This window comes from Pituophis catenifer, unplaced genomic scaffold (genome assembly GCF_029215685.1).
Source record: "Pituophis catenifer annectens isolate HBS135680 unplaced genomic scaffold, rPitCat1.0.hap2 SCAF_7, whole genome shotgun sequence".
NCBI lineage: Eukaryota > Metazoa > Chordata > Lepidosauria > Squamata > Colubridae > Pituophis > Pituophis catenifer.
The window spans coordinates 37012016-37027423 of record NW_027256887.1 but is presented as its reverse complement, the minus strand read 5'-3'; the positions used below and the strand labels follow the sequence as shown (position 1 = coordinate 37027423).

The following is a 15408-nucleotide window of genomic DNA, read 5'->3' as shown; positions in this document are numbered from 1 at the left end:
GGGACTACTCTTGTGTTTTAATGACTCAGGAAGTCTAGGTCAGAACAGTAGGTTCCTGATAGTTTCACATTTGATTCTTCTCAAACCTTTGGCAGTTAATGTGTGGCTTTTTTTCTCAACATATTTCTTGCAACCGTGTTAACTATTTGCAACAAAACTTTTGATGGTTCTGTGATTATACCCCAACAGCTTAGCAATTCCTCCCTCTGAAAGAGTTCCAATTTTTGACTTTTCAGAGTCAGTTAAATCTATTTTTTGGCCCATTTTGCCTGATGAAAAGAAGCTGCCTAATAATTATGCACATCTTGATATAAGGTGTTGATCTCCTTAAGCCATACCCTCCCTCATTACACAAATACACAGCACCTGATCTGCTTATCTCGACTAAGCATTTAAGTTTATACAGTGTGGAGGTGGAAAATATGCATACAAACGATGATATGGTCAAAATACACACTTGCCTAATAATTGTGCACACAAAGTGTAGTAGCTGTGACCTTGCTACCCAAGTCCTGGGAGAAGATATGACATTCTAGATTTGGCCTTTGGTATCTTTATATGGGTGTATATAGCAAATTAAGCAAGAAAAGAACCATCCAAGATAAGCTAAAATTTGTAGTTATTCTCTTTAATCAATACAAGGTGATGAAATTTTAATATGCAATTTGATATATTAAAGTTCCTAAGGAGTTAAAAATAGAAGTACTCTGAAAGTAAAAACCTGTTACAGCACTTGAATAGGATAATAATCAGAAGTAATCCCACTAAATTTAAGGGATTTGTTTACTAGTAAAAAGATACTGGACTTCAAGTTCAGTTAACTATTTTGTATTCTAGCACCTGTTAATCAGTCTTTTGAATGCACTGGAATGTTAGAGTAGCTCTATGTAAAATTGCATTGTAATGAATTATAAACAATATTCTATACAATTGCTCTTTCCCATTCCTGCAACTTTTTACTGAAAAAGAAGATAAGAATCTAAACCAGAAAACCTTGTACCAAAATAAAGGTAAGAATCAAGATTCTTCCTACTGCATGGCAAATGGTGAGGTATTTTTGTAGGTTCCAATGCTCTGGTACAGGAAGACTGTACATGCAAAGACTGAAAAGACAATATCCTTATTGCCTCTTATAAATGCAGATTTTTTAAAATCATGTCGAGAGAAAGAGTATACTAAATACTGGTTTTATAACTCCAAACCAAAAAGCATTTTAAACAAGTGATTGATAATATACTACAGTTCAGCTTTTAGAAGTCCTTTTCTCAGAACATATATTTCCTGAATTGGTTTTTAGTTAAACAGAGAAAATTATGAAGATTCCAAGACTTTGAGACAATACATTCTCCAGTGTGCTGAGTAGAGAATCCAAGGAATGGGTGTTAACTCTGCCTTTCTGCCCGGAGACTGAGTCGGTCAATCTTTTGGTCATGCCTCCTTTTCTTTGTGTGTCCCAGTTTTGACTCAGTCTTTGCTCAGAAGAGACGTTTGAAAAGGCTATTCAGAACAAAAAAGAGCTCATTCCTTGGATTCTTGACAGCTCACAGTAAGATAGTCGGCATCGCGTAAGCCTTCGCAAGACAATGAATGGCTTGGCTGGCTCCCCAGTCCATCCAGCAATGCCGCCTTGTGCCAAACCATTTGGCTGGCTCCCCAGTCCATCCAATATGGCCACCTTCGTCCCGGCTGGCTTCCCGTTCCGTCCGGCATAGCCGCCTTGCTCTGGTTCTAACAGATAGAGCCCAGGTCCCTAACTGAGCCCGCAAAACAGCAGAGGGGACTGAAGTCACTGCATGGTTAACGCCTGGTGAATACTGGTGGGAAAAGCCACAGCAGCAAGGTTCCTGTTAGGAATAAGCCTGCCTTACCCAGAAGGACCAAAACTTCAGAATGGTGGATCCTGTGGCTTCAGGAATGCTAGAAGTGAGTGTGGAGGACTAGGGCTTCCCAATCCAGCCCCAGATTCCCCAGAAAAGCTCCTCGGCACCAAAATTGGCCATCAAAGGAGTGTCTGCCAGAATACGGACAAAAGCCCTTTCCTTCCAAAAAGCTTCTAAAACTGAGGAGGCCCAGAGGCGTCAAAAGGCCCTGGATAAAAGAGTTTCCAAGGCTGAGAGGAAACCGAGCGATGGAGTTGGGAAAATTCCCTTAGGGCAGAAAGAACTGTCATTTCCCGCGTTTTGCCAGCTCAGCTGTTAGATCATTTAAATGATGCAAGGCAACAGATGGCTCTGTGCTCTCAATCCTCTCAGCCAGCATTTATATCAGACTGCAACGAGGCATTTTTTGCTTCACTGTCAAACCTGCTGCCAGCAGAAAGATATTGGGAGCCACCTCCAAAGAGGTTGAATTCTGTACCAGAGGCCATCTTTACACCCACAGCAGTGGGGCTCCGCCCAAGGGAGAGCCAGGGACCTGAAATCTCTCATCAGATGAAAATTCTGATCTCAGAGGCCATAGCACAGGGGATTTCTGCAGGCTTGCAGTAAGGACATCAGACTGCTTCTGTGGCATCTGACACCCTCCCCCTACGTCAGGGCCAACATCTAGCACCCCAGGCTTAAAGACACTTGGCGGCCTTTGAAGGACCTCACTCACCCACTTCATCCATGCAGAGCAGGGAATCGCTCTTAGGAGATGAAGACCTAAAAGAGCTGGTGTTTTCAGAGGATGAGGGGATGGCCCCAGACCCTCCGGCCTTTACAGGGCTATTTCGCCCGGCCCTCTTTAAATCCCTACTGTATAAGGCCAAAGCCACAGCCCACTTGGGAGCTGACCCAACTGCATCAGAGCCAGCATTGGGCCTAATGGACCCAAATGAGTTGCTCTTTTCAGAGCCAACCACGGAGAGTGAGGAAATTCCTTCACCTAAACTATTCCTGGACATGGTCCAGAGGCAATGGATCCAACCAGAGGCATATCCGCCTCCAAGTGGGAGTGATAAGAAATTTTATAATGTGGCCCCAGACCTCACTGAGGCTCTACAACCACCTATGATAGACAGACTACTGGTGGCCTTGGCATCCTCCACCATCCTGTCTAATGACACAGAGGATGCCCTGAAGATAGAGGACAGGAAGGCGGAGCTGATCCAAGGCACATCAGGCAGCTGCCTGGGTGGGTAAGGCAGCAATGGCCGCCTCATTTTTCAATAGAACCTCCTCGCTCTGGCTTTGCCAGATGCAAGCGAGGGTTCCATCTGATGACCTCCCCTTCCATAAACTGGTAGCAGCAATGGAATTCTCAGGTGATGCCATCTTGAATTTTGCCAAATTCGTTTCCAGGGCCACCGCTTCCTCGGTGAAGCCCACCGCCTGGTGTGGCTTCATCACTGGCAGGCGGATAAGTATAAATGGAAGCTAGCCTCTGTTCCCTTCAAGCGTAGCAAGCTGTTTGGAAAGGCCCTAGAGCCCATTCTGGTGGAGACCAAAGACAGAAGAAAGCTCCTGCCTTTTCTATACAGGCGAACTGAATGCCGTCCCTCACCTTATTTTTGTAGGCCTCATTCAGGTCTACAGGTACCAGCTTTGGCACTCCTCACTCCCAGAGGGCATACCCCGACAGAGAGGACCACCAACCGGACAGATCCGGATTCAGGGTTAGGAACAGGCAACAATTCCAGGCCAAACAGCCATTTTGTGGAACCGGAAGTCATCCCTTTCAATGCTCCAGATGACTGTGAACCCAACCCTCCCATTGGTGGCCACCTAAGTCTATTTACGGACCAATGGGAGGCAACCATGACAGATACTTGGGTCTTGAACATGGTAAGACTAGGTCTCACCCTCAAATTTCTCTCCACACCCCCAAATTCTTCATTCGTTGCCCCATCTCGAAGGGCAACAAAAGAGAGGCCTCATGGAGACCGTGATTCAACATTTGTTGGACATTCAAGCTATTGAGTCGGTCCCAGAGGACCAAGAGGGGCAGGGATTCTATTCCATTCTATTTATAGTCCCAAAGACCTTGGGGTGGGAGGGGGGAGAGGAATTATGGACCTGAAGAGATTAAATATCCATCTGGTTTACAAGAGATTCAAGATGCAGTCCCTCCAGTCCATACTGGAAAGCATCCAAGAAGGAGACTTCCTAACATCCATAGACCTGACGGAGGCATACTTCCATGTGCCTATCCTACCATCCCACCGGCAGTTCCTGAGGTTCTATTATGCGGGCCAACACTATCAGTACAAGGCCCTACCATTTGGCCTGTCCTCAGCACCCAGGATCTTACCAAATTATTATTTTTTTTTATTTATTATTTTATTCAATTTGTATACCACCCTTCTCCTAGTGGACTCAGGGCGGTGCACAGCCAGAACTAAAACACATACCAATACAAAATTTAAATTTTTTAAAAGAATTACATGACTTTGGCCCAAAACTTAAAACATTCAAACTAAAACCCACTGACAATTTAAAAAGCAAAAAAAAAAGGGGGGGGGTTCACGCCAGCCCTGCTTGATGGAAAAGAAAAGTTTTTAGGGCACGGCGAAAGGCCCGGAGATCCGATATCCTTTGTATTTCCGGGGGCAAATCGTTCCAGAGGGCAGGAGCTGCCACAGAGAAGGCCCTCCCCCTGGGGGTCGCCAGCCGACATTGCCTGGCTGACGGCACCCTGAAGAGTCCCTCTCTGTGGGAGCGTACTGGTCGGTGGAAGGCTATCGGCGGCAGAAGGCGGTCCCGCAAATACCCAGGTCCTATGCCATGGAGCGCTTTAAAGATGGTAACCAACACCTTGAAGTGCACCTGGAAGACCACTGGAAGCCAATGCAGCTCACGCAGGAGAGGTGTCACATGGGAGCGCCCCCTCGCTCCCATAATCCCCTGCGCGGCCGCATTCTGCACCAGTTGGAGCCTCCAGGTGCTCCTCAAGGGGAGCCCCATGTAGAGAGCATTACAGTAGTCCAGGCGGGAAGTGACGAGTGCCTGAGTGACTGTGCGTAAGGAGTCCTGATCCAGAAAGGGACGCAACTGGCGAATCAGGCGAACCTGATAAAAAGCCCCCCTGGCTACGGCCGTCATATGCTCTTCTAAAGACAGCCATGTGTCCAGGAGGACGCCCAAGTTGCGAGCCCTGTCCGTGGGGGCCAATAACTCGCCCCCAATAGCGATGGCACCAGCTGGCTATATCGGGATGCTGGAAGCCACAGCCACTCGGTCTTGGAAGGGTTGAGTCAAAGCCTTTTACTCCCCATCCAGATCCGCACGGCCTCCAGGCACCGGGACATCACTTCAAGGGTATCGTTGGGATGGCCTGGGGTGGAGATGTACAGCTGAGTATCATCAGCGTACTGATGGAACTCCATCCCAAACCCACGGATGATCTCACCCAGCGGCTTCACATAAATGTTGAACAGAAGGGGCGAGAGGACCGATCCCTGCGGCACCCCACAAACAAGGCGCCTCGGGGTCGACCTCTGCCCCCCTGCCAACACCGACTGCGACTAGTTGGAGAGATAGGAGGAGAACCACCGCAAAACGATGCCCCCCACTCCCAACCCCTCCAACCGGCGCAACAAGATACCATGGTCGTTGGTATCAAAAGCCGCTGAGAGATCTAACAGGACCAGGATAGAGGAGCAACCCCTATCCCGAGCCCTCCAGAGATCATCCACCAACGCGACCCATGCCGTTTCTGTGCTGTACCCAGGCCTGAAGCCGGACTAGAGCGGATCCAGATAGACAGCTTCATCCAGGTACCCAGGAAGCTGTCGTGCCACCACACTCTCAACAACCTTCGCCAATAGGCCACAATTTGCAACGGGTGGCACTATTATCTGAGTCAGGAAAGGCCCAAAAAACATAAATATTTTATGGACCACTTTATTCGAAAGGTTTTGATGACCATATGGGATCGAATAAGAAATAAATTTTACCTGATGACTCCGATTTGGCTTTCCCCTTTAGAGGCAATGACACACCCGACTCTTTATAACAGAAATAAACCACTAACCTACCAAGCTCTGTTGGATCCTTCAGGCAAAGTAAAATCTCGAAATATGCTGGGGGAATTAGGCTATGAGCTAGATTGGTGGTCATACAATCAGATCCAATCTAGGACAGCTCAGGATAAAAATAAAGGAGGAATTTATAATTCTCTACAGGAACTTGATAAGATCTTGTTGGGGAAGGATGAGAAGGTATTATCCAAACTCTATCAATTCCTCTTAATGGACTGGATTGGAGAGGAGGTCATCAAGGACTCAATGATTGCCTGGGGGAGAAATTTGGGATACTCGATTGAACTTGAAAAATGGGAAGAAATCTGGGGGCAAACCTTAAAATTAACAATGTCAGTTTCCTATAAGGAAAATATATACAAAATGCTATATAGATGGCACCTGCCCCCGGCTAGATTATCGAAGATGTTCCCGAGGACCTCTCCGGTTTGCTGGAAATGCAACGCCGCTATGGGAACTTACTTTCATAGTTGGTGGACCTGTCCCCGAGCAAAGGAATATTGGGCTAGAATTCAAAAATGGATTTTAGAAATCATAGGATGTAGAATAGATTTGAACCCGGAAACGTTTTTACTAGGCATGAAACCAGAGAACTTAAACAAATCTAATTGGTATCTCGCTCTCCACATCATCATTGCAGCCAGGATCTCGTTCGCGCAAGAATGGAAATCCAAAAATATCCCATCGGAGGCTACGTTAATTGCAAAGATCATGGACTGTGCAGAAGCAGACAAGCTTACTGGACTTTTGCGAGATAGACAAGAATCGGGGTTATATAGGAGCTGGGACAGATGGTATGCTTGGCTGCAAAAAAAGAAATCTTAAGAAGAACGAAAATATTAACCTTAATGTGAACGTGGGTAAATACTTCCAGGAGTCCTGCATGACGATTGAGAAATTTTTTTCTGGTTAAACCTTCCTTTCTTTTGATGAGTTAACTTAATGGAAGTTTGTACTTTCTCCAGGCGAAAATTGATACTTTAAAACTCTATATGTATTATATTACTCTCTGCAATTCTATCCATATTATTATATTTTTTTCTGTATTTTTTAATAATTTTCAATAAAAAATTTAAAAAAAAAAAAACAACCTTCGCCAAGAAGCGAAGGTTGGAGACCGGACGGTAGTTAGCCAAAACAGCTGGATCCAGAGCAGGCTTCTTGAGGAGGGGCCTCACCACCACCTCTTTCAAGGCAGATGGCAAGACACCCTCACTCAAGGAAGCGTTGATAATCCCCTGGAGCCAGCCTCACGTAACCTCCCGGGAGGCCAGCACCAACCAGGAGAGACACGGGTCCAATAAACATGTCGCGTTCATCCGCCCCAGTATCCTGTCCACGTCCTCGGGAGCAACAGGGTCGAACTCCTCCCAAATTACAGTCTCAAGACCGGCACCCATCATCCCGTCTGTACCTACCCAGTCAGAGACCAAATTACTGGCGGCACACCTCAGGGTGATCCCCGTGTGCATCCAATATTACCTGGATATATTAATACAGTCGTCCTCTCACCTCCGGGCGACAGAGGATCTGCAAATCACAATCTGGGTCCTTCAGGATCATGAATTTTCCATCAATTTCAAGAAGAGCCACCTGGCTCTTACCAACCGACTGCTACACCTGGATGTGGTCATAGATACCAGATCATGCGAGGTCTCCCTATCCCAGGAGCATCAGGTCAGTATAAAGACCTTGGCGAGTCGTATCCGAGTGGACCGAACAGTGTCCCTGGTCCTCGCAACTCCTGGCCAAGATTGTACCCTGCATATCAATTGTTCCTTGGGCACGCCTGCACACCAGAAACGTACAGTGGTTTCTTCTGCCATACCAAAGATCCGGCGTAACTCAAATGCCAGGGTTCAGGTTCCATCAAATGTACTTCAATCCTTCCAGTGGTGGATGTCCCAGGCCATAACAAGGGATGTGCTTTCAAGGAGCCCAGCCGCCTGACCATCACCACAGATGCCAGCCTCTTTGGCTGGGGTGCCCACATCCAGTCCCAGATGGCACAAGGGCAGTGGACTCAGGAACAATATCAACTGGCTAGAGCTCAAGACAGCCCACTTGGCCCTCAGATGGTTCCAGGACATGATCTCTGGCCACCATATGCTCATCCTGACAGACAATGTGGCCACCAAGGCCCATATCAACTGCCAAGGAGGCACCCACTCCAGGTCCCTCATGCAAGAGGCCGAACAATTGGGCCTTTGGGCAGAGAGACATCTTCTTTCCGTCAGAGTGGAGCACATCTCGGGGACAACAAATGTACAGGCAGACTGGCTTAGCAGAGCCACAGTCAACCACTCAGAGTGGCACCTGGATCCAGACCTATTCAGGGAACTGTCAGAAAGGTTTGCCCCCCCCCCATCCTGGACCTGTTTGCCACGCCATCAAGTAGTCAGCTGCCCATGTTATACACCAGGTTTGCAACACCGAGGGCGGAAGGGGTCAATGCACTCTGCAGTCCGTGGCCCCATGGGCTACTAAATGCCTTTCCTCCTCTTCTCCTCATTCCAGGGGTAATCAGGAAGGTGCTGGCGGAGAGGGCAGAGGTCCTGCTCCTGGCTCCCCATTGGCCCAGATGGCCAAGGTATGCAGATCTGGTCAGCCTGTCAGTATCCAGGCCCTGGAGGATCCCTCCAGGCAGAATCTCCCTCAGTCAGGGGGCCTTAATCCATCCAGAACTCCAATGGCTCCAACTGACCGTGTGGCATTTGAGCGGAGAGTTTGGAGGCAGGACAATTTCTCCTACAAAGTAATTCAGGCAATCCAGGCCTCTAGGAGGCCATCTACTAACAGAGTTTATGAATCAACCTGGAAGGCCTTTTGTGGCTGGTGCTCCAAAGGTCACATTGATCCCATATCTGTATCAGTGGCCGAGATCTTGGAATTCCTTCAGGAAGGGCTGGACAAGGGTCTGTCCCCTAATACCATACGCAGGCAAGTGGCAGCTCTGGCCTTTGTGTTATCCTGCAGGGATCTGGAGTCCCTCGCTCAACACCCAATTGTGTGCAGTTTCATTAACTGCTTGTGCAACTTAGTACAACTAACATAAAGCCTCCTGTGGTACAGATACCCCACCTGGGACCTGCCCAAAGTACTACAAGCTCTCACCTCTGCACCTTTCAAGCCGTTATGATCAGCCAGCCTGTGTATCCTCACCCTCAAGGTAGCCTTCCTCGTGGCCACCCCTTCGGCCAGACGACTATTTGAACTGGCGGCCCTCTCTATAAGAGAGGACCATATTTCATTCAAACAGGATGGTTCTGTGAATTCCTGGTTCCACAAGGCACAGGAAATAATCTTGCCAGACTTCTGTCTGGGCCCAAACCTTGCCCTGGAGAAGAAGTGGCACACCTTGGACGTTAGGAGGGCCCTCCACACCTACATCAAGTGAACTACCTCTCTCAGGAAGACTGAGTCCCTGTTTGTATTTTTTCAACCTTCTACGCTGGATAACAAGGTTACACCATCAACCATAGGCCGGTGGATATGACCATGCATCGCCAAAGCCTATGAGCTTCAGGCTCTCCCATTGCCTAGGCAAATGACAGCCCATTTCACCAGAAGCCCAGCCACGACGGCTGTGTGGGCGACACAGGCCTCTATCGAGGACATCTGTAGGGCAGCGACATAGTCCTCTCCATAAAACATTACAAACTGGATTCCTTTGCTTCAGCTGAAGTGGCCTTCGGCAGGTGGGTGCTTCAGAAAGTGCATATAGACTTGGGGACTCGGGACCAGACTGTTACCCACCCTTAGGACAGCTTTGGTATGTCCCATTCCTTGGATTCTTTACTCAGCTCACTGGAAAAGGGGTGTTGGTCTTACCTGATACGCTTCTTCTCGGTGTGCTGAGAGAGAATCCAACCACACCCTGGCGACCTGCTGGTCCAGAGTCCAGGAGTGGCCAGAATAGCACTGGAAATAATGTCAAGTCAATCGCTACGCCTCATCAAAACTGGGGCACACACAGGCAAAGGAGGCGTGACCAGAAGATTGACAGACTCAGTCTCCGGGCAGAAAGGCAGAGTTAACACCGATTCCTTGGATTCTCTCACAGCACACCGAGAAGGAGCGTATCAGGTAAGACCAACGCCCCTTTAATGTAGTTTCAAGTTTAATTCGACATGATAGAGACTTCCTCCTATCAATAGTACAAATAGTAGTTTTTAAAAACCTAGTGGCTTTTCTCAGATTTAAATATCTTTTTCCTTGAACACTTAATTGAGCTGATATAGAATTTAGAACTTTTAGGAAAATGTGCTATCCATAATACACCTTTTTCTGGGCTTTTAATCCTTTGTAGAAAATAAAAGAACTAAACATGTCAGAATATTGCATATCATGTTCGTATGGAATCTTTAATATATTCAATTAAGAAATAAATCTCATAGAATAAAATTAAACTGTCATTTGGGTAAAAATAATTTTGTTAAGAAACTTATTTTTCTATGGGGTTTTTTTTTTCCTGATAGACTTTGTGAGCAGTTAATGTAACCCAGTCTACTGGCAATGTAATACAGTATAAAATTAAGGTTTCCTTATTTAGATCTTTTTGAAGTATAGTTATAGTTTCCTTGAATAGTTAGGTGGTGAATGGAAACAGAATTGAACCTTAGGATTGTGTTAACATACAACATATTTTCATAAACTGAAAACATTTTGTTCACATTAATATCTTAGTTTCTAATTGTGGTAAATGAAAACTAGGATTGCATTGGTGGTCCATTTTAAAACTTGTTGCACTTTGATGGCAGAAATGAAATAGATTATACAGATCATAAATTCATTTGGCAGCAATCCCAGATATGCAGGTGTTTTTCTCCCACATCAAACTCAAGCCTTAAGCTGAAGCTATCTGATGCAGCTGTCTTTGTCTTCCAGTTTTAACTTTGTTTTACTGTAACAGTGCACTTGTATGTCAGACTTATTTATTCTATTATTTATTCTGTAATGCAAATGTAAAAGCTGTCCTGGCAAATGTGTAGCTTTAATTCCTCTTCTGCATTTGATTCTTCATTAGGGACATTACCAAGTTCAATCTCAGATGTATATCTTGCATATGTGTAAGGTAAATGTGTGTTTCCTTTCTGAGATGGAATGCAAAGCATGTAAAATAACTCTGCAAAATGCTTTTAAATAGCTAGAAAAAGCAAAATAGAGTAAGTGCATGTGTGAATAAGTACAGGTAGTCCTTGACTTACAACAGTTCATTTAGTTACCGTTCAAAGTTACAACAGCACTGAAAAAAGCATCTTATGACAATTTTTCATAGTTACAACCTTTGTAGCTTCCCCATGATCATGTGATCAGAATTCAGATGCTTGGCAACCGGTTCATACTTATGACTATTATTGTGTCCCAAGGTCATTTGATCATCTTTTGCAACCTTCTGACAAGCAAAGTCAATGGGGAAGCCAGATTCACTTAACAACTGGGTTGCTAATTTATCCGTTTATTTATTTATTTATTTGTCAGATTTATATGCCGCCCTTCTCCCGTAGGACTCGGTCCGACTCACAACAATAAACAACCCGACAATAGATAAAGATTAAATAATATTAAAAACCAATTTAAAATCCCCAAATCCCCAAGTTAAAATCCACGGCAGATCAGGGAAGTTGCTGAAAGAGCCATGTCTTTAGGTCGGTGCGGAAGGTGCGGAGGTCAGGGGCTGTCCGGAGCCCAGTGGGCAACCCATTCCAGAGGGTCGGTACGACCACAGAGAACGCCCTCATCCTGGGGACCGCCAGCCGACACTGGCCGAGGGGACCTGGAGGATGGCAGCTCTATGTGAGTGCACTGGGCGGTGGGAGGCCGGTAGGGGGTGATCCTGCAAATACCCCGGGCCCATGCCATGAAGGGCTTTATAGGTGAGTACCAGCACCTTGAAGCGGATCCAGAGGACCACCAGCAACCAGTGCAGCTCGCACAATAGTGGTGTTATATGGGAGTAGCGGGACGCACCTGTAACTACTCGTGCGGCCACATTCTGGACCAGTTGGAGCCTCCGAGTGCACCCCAAGGGCAGCCCCATGTAGAGGGCATTGCAGTAATCCAACCGAGAGATAATGAGAGCATGAGTGACCGTACGGAGGGCGTCCCTGTCTAGAAAAGGGTGTAACTGGCGCACCAGGTGAACCTGTGCAAATGCCCCCCTTGTCACGGCCATTAGATGGTCCACTAAAGACAGCCATGAATCAAGGAGGACGCCAAGATTACGAACCCTTTCTGTGGGAGCAAGACACTCTCCTCCCATCAACAGTGATGGGGGAGCTAGATCATGGGACGCCGGCATCCACAGCCACTCTGTCTTGGAGGAGTTGAGCCTGAGCCTGTTCCTACCTGTCCAGACCCATACCGTCTCCAGGCACTTAGACATCACAGAAAGGGCATCCCTGGGTTGGTCCGGGGTGGAGATGTAAAGTTGGGTATCATCAGCTTACTGATGATACCGCACCCCGAAACCACGAATGATCTCACCCAGCAGCTTCATATAGATGTTAAAGAGCAGGGGGGAGAGAACAGACCCCTGCGGCACCCCACAAATGAGGGGCCTCAGGGAGGATCTCTGACCCCCTGCCCAAACAAACTGCGTACGGCCCGAGAGGTAGGAGGAGAACCACTGTAAAACAGTGCCCCCCACCCCCAACCCCTCTAGACGTCGCAGTAAGATACCATGGTCGATGGTATCAAAAGTCGCTGAGAGGTCAAGTAGCACCAGGATGGAGGAATAACCCCTATCCCGGGCCCACCAGAGATCATTCACCAGGGCAACCAATGCCGTTTCTGTGCTGTGTCCGCGCCTGAAGCCTGATTGGTATGGGTCTAGATAATCAGTCTCCTCCAGGAATTGCGGAAGCTGGTACGCCACCACAGCGATAAAGCGAAGATTGGAGACAGGACGAAAGTTGTTCAGAGAAGCCGGATCCAGGGCAGGCTTCTTGAGGAGGGGACGAACCACCACCTTCTTGAGTAAGGTGGGGAAGACCCCAGTTGAAGTTATTTACTTAACAACTGTGGTAAGAAAGGTTGTAAAATGAGGCAAAACTCACTTAACAAACATTTCACTTAACAACAGAAATTTTGGGCTCAATTGTGGTTGTAAGTCGAGGACTACCTGTACAGTATTTTTATGATGCTGTATGACATGAGAAAAACAATGGTTGCTTGGTACAATCACATGATGAATAGTGTATAAAGCAACTGTTTATAATCTTACCTTCTGAAAATTTACTTTATCCATATATAAAGTATAGTTTAAAAAAAGCTGCATGTAAAACTATTTTCCTCATAAGTAGGAAGGGAAGATCAGGAACCAGAAATTGCTACTCAAATGAGACTCTTGATATCAGAGGACATAGCTCAGAGGATTGCTGCAGGCCTGCAGCAAAACCATCAGATGGCCTCTACAGCATCTGATATCACCCTAAACCAAGGGCAGCATTCTGCACCTCAGATCCTAAGAGAGCTGTCGGCCTTCCAGAGGCCTCGTTCCCCTACTTCCTCCATGCAAAGCCAAGATCTCTCTCAGATGATGAGGAGCATAGGGAATTGATGTTATCTGAGGATGAGGAAATGGCTCCAGACCTCCCTGCCTTCACAGGACAGGACTCTTTTACCCTGCCTTGTTTAAGATACTATTATACAAGGTCAAGACACAGCTCACGTAGGAACAGACCCAGCTACGTCAGATTCAGCATTGGGCTTATCTGACCCAAACTTTCTGTTTTCAGAGCCTGCCACAGAGAACAAGGAGATCCCCTCCCCAGAATTATTGCTGGACGTTGTCCAGCGACAATGGGCCCTACCAGGAGCGTTCCCGCCTCCAAGCAGAAATGACAAGAGGTTCTATAATGTGGCCTAGGGCCTCACTGAGGCATTGCAAACACCAACAATAAATGGGCCTGTGGTGGCCTTAGCATCCTCCATCATCATGTCCAAAAACAGAGTCAGTCTAAAGAGCAGAAAGGCAGAGTTAACCCATTCCTTGGATTCTCTCTCAGTACAGAGAGAAGGAGCGCATCAGGTAAGACCAATACCCATTTTACAGATTTCAGTAGTTCCATGATCAGGGTGAAAAAACTGGCTACAAGCTAGAGCCTACAAAATGTATACTGTAAAATTCCATATTGAGATTTGCAATCACTTTTTCATGGCTCCATAGCAAGCTTGCCACACCTAACAAGTAACCTGTTTGTTTGATGTGAAGCTAAAGTAATTGTTAAATTACTGGAAGTCCTGCATGTCAGACTTCTCTTTCCAGAGAATGAGAATGTAGGAACTTGAAACAATTAACGGGATAAAGTATTAGAAGATAAAGTAAATTGTCATGCAGACCACCCACTGGCTACATTAAACATTGAATGAGTAGTATTTATTTTTTATTTATTATTTGTTCCTATTTCTATACCGCCCTTCTCCAAATAGGACTCAGGGCGGTGAACAGCCAAAGTAAAAAAAAAAAAACAGAACATACAAAATTAAAAACAGTTTAAAATAATTAAATATTTTGGCCGTAAATTAAAACAACCCAATTTAAAATCAATTTAAAATTTAACTCAAGCCAACCCAGCTAGTTGAAATAAATGGGTTTTCAGGGCCCGACGAAAAATCCAGAGGTCTGTTATTGTACGTATCTCTGGGGGGAGGTTGTTCCAGAGGGTGGGCGCCGCCACAGAGAAGGCTCTCCCCCTGGGAGTCGCCAGCCGACATTGTCTGGCGGACGGCACCCTGAGGAGGCCCACTCTGTGCGAGCGTATTGGCCGGTGGGAGGCTATTGGTGGCAGAAGGCGGTCTCGTAGTTGGTGAAAGAAATATTTTGACATCAAGCTATATTTCTATACTGCTCATATATGTTGCCTGACTGTATAAATGTATCTTCTCTTCTTGTATTGCAGAGACCACCAATTTCATATTGGGAGAAATCATTTTCTAGCTTGCGTATGTGAGATAACTAGAAAGAAAACTTACTAAGCACTTCTGTTAATTGTTAGGGCTGTATTGTCATTCTGTGTACCAATAGCATTACTGTATATTAATTATTTTTTCTTTTATTATAATGTTGTAAATCATGTTATATTGTATTATTTCAATGGGGAGTCAATGCAGTAAAGTTTATATAATATAATTAAACTTATTAACATATTTAAAAAGCTTAAAGTATCATCATGTGATGATGATGATTCAGTCGTGTCTGACTCTTGGTGATTCTATGAGCCAGGTCTCTCCACATCTTCCAATCTTGCACTACTACTTCGAGTTTTTCCATGCTCTGGCGGATGTCAGCTTTGACAGTGTCCAGCCATTGTGTTCTTTGGCGGCCTGTTTTCCTTTTACCACTAACTTCTCCCAACATAAATGCTTTCTCCAGTGAATTCCCCCACATGACATGGCCAAAATAAGTGAGAAGCAATTTTGTGACTTTTCCTTCTGGAATGAAA

The 15408-nt window shown here is 46.1% G+C and overlaps 1 long non-coding RNA gene across 3 annotated transcripts in view; it reads left to right on the top strand.

Moving 5' to 3' along the window:
- The window catches only part of LOC139319674 (uncharacterized), a 30024-nt gene extending 15048 nt beyond the window's left edge, over positions 1-14976 (top strand). For 2 of the 3 annotated variants that reach the window (XR_011600637.1, XR_011600638.1), the window contains exons 3-4: positions 969-1010; positions 10989-11000. This is a non-coding gene — a long non-coding RNA (uncharacterized lncRNA). Of the gene's footprint in view, positions 1-968; positions 1011-10988; positions 11001-14865 lie in introns of those variants that run through there. The other variant, XR_011600639.1, reaches the window with a different exon arrangement.
- The last annotated feature ends 432 nt before the right edge of the window (positions 14977-15408 follow it).